Source organism: Scylla paramamosain, chromosome 30 (genome assembly GCF_035594125.1).
Source record: "Scylla paramamosain isolate STU-SP2022 chromosome 30, ASM3559412v1, whole genome shotgun sequence".
In the NCBI taxonomy this organism is placed as follows: Eukaryota; Metazoa; Arthropoda; class Malacostraca; order Decapoda; family Portunidae; genus Scylla; species Scylla paramamosain.
The window spans coordinates 7,229,115-7,234,799 of record NC_087180.1 but is presented as its reverse complement, the minus strand read 5'-3'; positions in this window follow the sequence as shown (position 1 = coordinate 7,234,799).

Here is a 5,685-nt window from a genome sequence, read left to right as displayed (position 1 = left end):
TGGATCTTATGGTTTTTCATTAGTTTTTATGATTTCAGAGATACAAGAATTCTGCATCACTAGTAAGGGAAAACATCACGAAAATCCAACTAATAACGTGTGGCATTAATCAGTCTGTTGGACGTTTTCGGGGATTTTCAAGTATTTTCATGATTTTTAGCGTTAGTTTAACAAAAATTCTGCATCACCAAGAAGGAAAAACATAATGAAAACCAAAAATTATCGTTTGTGTGGCCTCTGGAAATAGCCCATGTGAGAGTCCAAAGGGTTTTAAGAATACGGGTCCTGCTGTGTGAGTGATCCCACGTGATTCTGCTGAACGCAACTACAAACATCAAAAGGTCTAAAGTACTCCCTCACTCACTTCTGGTATCAGTGTGTGCTTCAAAATTGTACTAAAAAAACTTTCACCGCAGTATTCCATAAGACGTGAGAAGTGGAAACAGTCGTAGTGTTAACTGTATTTTTTCTTTCATATTTTCATCGCTTATGCTTCATGATTTTACCTGGGCATTCACAAATATTCCATAGAGTTTACCGGGAATAATGAATTTCAAGGGAATCGAATTTACTGTAATATCAAGGTCAGCTAGACGGTAATTTTCCTCCCAGCAATGCAGTCGTGTCTTGTATGACCTGGTTACGACTTTGCTTGTCTCGGTGAATTTCTTTTTTCATACATTACCAGCATACAGGGATCAATTAATTACCACTTGAAATAATTTACGGTAATATTAAGGTCATCCGGACATTACTTTTCCTCCCATTGATGCACTCGTGTTATGAACTGGCTACACCTTTGATTGTCTCACGCTCCATTGCAATTTTCAAAGTATACATAAATCACTTAATTACCACTGGAACAAGTTTACTGTAGCACCACATGAATCATCCTCCCAGCTATTCTTCCGCCCTGTCTGAACTGGCAACACCCTTATACCTTTCCTTACCTCACGCATTACAAGTTCCTGCCGCACGGTGTCGCCTCCATATTTGACAAGCGGCGGGTGATTGTTTGTACGTCTCATATTCGCTCTCTGGAATGTGCTACTCTAATTGTTTATATGGCTCATGTTCACTCTGAAATGTACTACGATAATTGTTTGTACAGTTCATATTCGCCCTCTGCAATGTAATACTACTGTAATGAGGCCTCTTAGTTTGAAGCCCAAGAGCCACAGTTCAGTTCAATCATCTCGCGCACTGCTTGGGGATAGAGAGGCGGTTTCCGAAAGGCTCCGTAGTCACCCATCTTCTGAAACTCGTGCCCTTGTGTTTCTACTCGGAATCGTGCCGAATGCAAAGGGTCTTCTCTCATTAATGGAAATCGTTAACATCTTACCTACTCCAGCTCCTCATCCCTAGCAGCATTTTGAGCCTTCCGATGCTTCAGACTGCTATAAGGCGCACCACTCTCCCCCTCTCACTGCCCCGATGTTAAGGAATACACGGGAACACACAGGGACAACGGATGCTACGAGTAGCTGGAGTGTCAGTCTGCTTCCCTGTTTTGACCTTGACTTCAGTCACAAAGGCAGGAAGGGTGGAGGAAAAGAAAGAAGGAAAGCCAAATAGCAGCATACCTACTGAGTTTTATGAGGGTGTCTGTGAAAAGCTACACTGATTCAAAGTGAGAGATGTAGGGCAGTAAAGGCAAAGACTCCATCTCATTTACTGGACATTTCACGAACACTTTGCCTGATTTTATTCTTCCGTCTTCTCATGATCAGCGCGTCTTCTCAGGAGTTCCGAAAAAACCTCTGAAATTAAACAGACCTTAACCGTTCTGGAATCTTCTACGTTCTCTCTTTTTATTATTATTTTGTTTTATTTTGGTAATTTATTTTTATGTTGGAAGTTACAATTTGCAGGTTATTTATTTTTTTTTAAGTTTGTTTATTAGCTTTAGATTAGCTTCCTTATCATAACGCACCGCTGTCAATATACTGAGTGCTTGAAAAGATGAACCCCATTGGAATATCACTGCAACCAAGAACAAAACTTCTAAATAACCACCTTTTAAATGGCGAGAGTTTTATACACGGTTCGTGGTTGCAGCGATGTAGTACCTTTTGAAACACCCTGCACAGGAGAAATATGTCCAGAGGGGAAAAAGCCTGTATAATGTCCATGGAGAAATGCGTTCACAGAGGAATAACATGTGCGTAAATGTCCATATGTTAGCCATCTGAACTAGCATAATTATCACATCTTATCTCAAATGAGGGAACCTGTCTGCTGGGAAAATGTAAGAAGGGGAAAATGCGCATGAGGGAATACCGTGTCTTGACAGGTATAGGCAGGACAGCTGGGAAGAGAGAGGGAGAGAGAAAGAGGAGAGGGATAGGCAATAAGTGCAGTGTTATTAAAGCTTTTGGGCAGGTAAGAAGATGGAGAGTGGGATAGGTAATAGGTAAAAAGGTTTATTATTATTACTCCTTTATAGGTGGAAAGAGAGAGGAAGAGCTAGGCAGAGAGGGGTAAGTAACAGGTATAGAGGAATTATAACTCTTAGGTAGGTGATAAAAGAGAAGGATGCGGTAGACTGTACGTGTAGAGACAGATTATTAAACCCCTTGGACTAGTGGGAAGGCACATGGAGGGATAGGTAATAGGTGTAAAGGTATATTATTTAACCCCGTAGACAGGTGGGGAGTTATAGGGACAGGTAATAGGTGTAGAGGTGTAGCCTTTGGACAGGTGGGAAGGGATAGGGAAGGATAGGATGGGCAATAGGTGTAGAGGTGTGTTATTAAGCCCCCGGTGTTCGCGGTGAGAGGCCAAGGTTCAGGATACACCCACACCCACGCCACCTTCGCTCTTCAAACCAGACACGTGTCCTTCATCCTGTGTAGCTCTCGCCGCGCTGCTTAATGTCAGAAGGAGAAGGCGTAGGCGTCCCGAGCCTCTTGTAGCCGTCGCCGTAACGTGTCCCCTGCCACCCACGCCCTGTAGTCTGGGATTAATTCACGCCGATAGACTCACCAAGCTACAGGAGACAGACACCCAGCGCACGCACGAAAGAAATAGGAGACACTAATGCACGGACGAAACAGGAATTAAACGCACGAAAGAAAGGAACAGGAGACACGAAACGCACGGGCGAAAGAAACAGGAGACACAAACGCACGCACGAAAGAAACAGGAGACACTAACGCGCGGACGAAACAGGAATTAAGCGCACGAAAGAAAGAAACTGGAGACACAGAACGCACGGGTGAAAGAAACAAGAGGCATTTACACACGAGACAGGAGATAGCGAATGCACGGATGGCAAACAGGAGGCACTACTAACGCACGGAAGAAGCAACAAACACGGACTCAAATGAAAGACTATAGGTGGAGTAAACAGTTTTGAGGTGAAATGAATAAAGGAAAGTATATATGAGCGAAATGTCGACGTAGGAAAACATACTAGAAATTAAATAAACGGAAAAGGATGTGAACTCGAAAATTGTACAAGAAACAAAACATACGAAAGAAAATAAAACGATAAAAAAGAAAGATCAAGACAAAAAACAGTATAAGAAAATTAAACAAACGAACGAAATAATATAGAATCCGAAAACTGTGTAATGGACAAACGAAGCAGACAAAAGAACGTAAAAAGACGAAACTGGATTAAAAAAAAAAATATAAATATATATACACGCATTAAAGAGCATAGACCGAAGAATTAAATAAAAAAAAAATCAACGTGTGTGTGTGTGTGTGTGTGTGTGTGTGTGTGTGTGTGTGTGTGTGTGTGTGTGTGTGTGTTACAAGAGCCGTGAAGTGTTCGTTTGGTGATGTTTTTTTGATAGGTTTGTTGAAATACTCCCCATCCCTATTCCTGTTTTTTTTTTTTATTTTCTATTTATTTATTTTATTTTTTTGTTATAGGGGGAAGGCAGCATCCTATTCCACTTTCCCCTCCATCTACGTTTCTCTCCCCGTCCCTTTCTCTTTGTTATTTTGTTGCGTTTTCGTTATTTATTTTTCTGTTCTTTTCTGTTCTGTTCTGTTCTATTCTATTCTATTCTATTCTATTCTATTCTATTCTGTTCTGTTTTGTTCTATCCTATTCTGTTTTGTTCTTTTCTGCTTTCTTTTCTCTTTTCTCTTCCCTATCCTTTCCTTCCCCTTCACTTCCCTTCCCTTCCCTTCCCTTCCCTTCCCTTCCTTTCCTTTCCTTTCCTTTCCTTTCCTTTCTCTTCTCTTCTCTTCTCTTCTCTTCTTTTTTTTTGCTCTTCTCTTCTCTTCTTTTCTCTTCTCTTCTCTTCTCTTCTCTTCCCTTCCTTTCCCTTCCCTTCCCTTCCCTTCTCTTCTCTTTTCTTCTCTTCATTTCTCTTCTCTTCTCTTCTCTTCCCTTCCCTTCCCTTCCCTTCCCTTCCCTTTCCTTCCCTTCCCTTCCCTTCCCTTCCCTTCCCTTTTCTTTTCTTTTCTTCTCTCTTCTCTTCTCTTCTCTTCTCTTCTCTTCTCTTCTCTCTCTCTTCTCTTCTCTTCTCTTCTCTTCTCTTCTCTTCCCTTCCCTTCTCTTCTCATCTCTTCTCATCTCTTCTCTTCTCTTCTCTTCTCTTCTCTTCCCTTCTCTTCTCTTCTCTTCTCTTCTCTTCTCTTCTCTTCTCTTCCCTTTTCTTCCCTTCCCTTCCCTTCCCTTCCCTTTCCTTTCCTTCCCTTCCCTTCCCTTCCCTTCCCTTCCCTTCCCTTCCTTTCCCTTCCCTTCCCTTCCCTTCCCTTCTCTTCTTTTCTCTTCTCTTCTCTTCTTTTCTTTTCTCTTCTCTTCTCTTCTCTTCTCTTCTCTTCTCTTCTCTTCTCTTCTCTTCTCTTTTCTCTCCTCTCCTCTCCTCTCCTCTCTCTCTCTCTCTCTCTCTCCTCTCTCTCTCTCTCTCTCTCTCTCTCTCTCTCTCTCTCTCTCTCTCTCTCTCTCTCTCTCTCTCTCTCTCCTCTCTCTCTCTCTCTCTCTCTCTCTCTCTCTCTCTCTCTCTCTCTCTCTCTCTCTCTCTCTCTCTCTCTCTCTCTCTCTCTCTCTCTCTCTCTCTCTCTCTCTCTCTCTCTCTCTCTCTCTCTCTCTCTCTCTCTCTCTCTCTCTCTCTCTCTCTCTCTCTCTCTCTCTCTCTCTCTCTCTCTCTCTCTCTCTCTCTCTCTCTCTCTTTTCTGACGCATGTGAAAGCTTCTGTTCGTCACATTTCTGTCGGTAATGGCTCTACATATTTATTCTTTTTACTTTTTTTTATAACAAATTTGCAGTGGTGAGTTGAGACTGTGTGTGTGTGTGTGTGTGTGTGTGTGTGTGTGTGTGTGTGTGTGTGTGTGTGTGTGTGTGTGTGTGTGTGTGTGTGTGTGTGTGTGTGTGTGTGTGTGTGTGTGTGTGTGTGTGTGTGTGTGTGTGTTTTAGCATCATCGCGAGAAGCTCATTTTCATTCTCATAATCATTCACTGACTGACTGATTGATCGTAATGCGCCACAACAACGAGGTCATAAAGCGCCGTCTACTCTTGCAGGTAAACAGCTTAAGCGGAGTAAACATAAAGGCAAACATACGCTACATTTAGAGAGCCTTGGCCGGATGCTGGAGGAGGAGCAGGAGGAGGAGGAGGAGGAGGAGGAGGAGGAGGAGGAGGGGTGGGGGAGGAGGGAAGAAAGAAGGTAGGGAATTTAAGGGAAGGAAGGCAGGAGAATGGAAAGAGTTGGGGAGAGTAGCA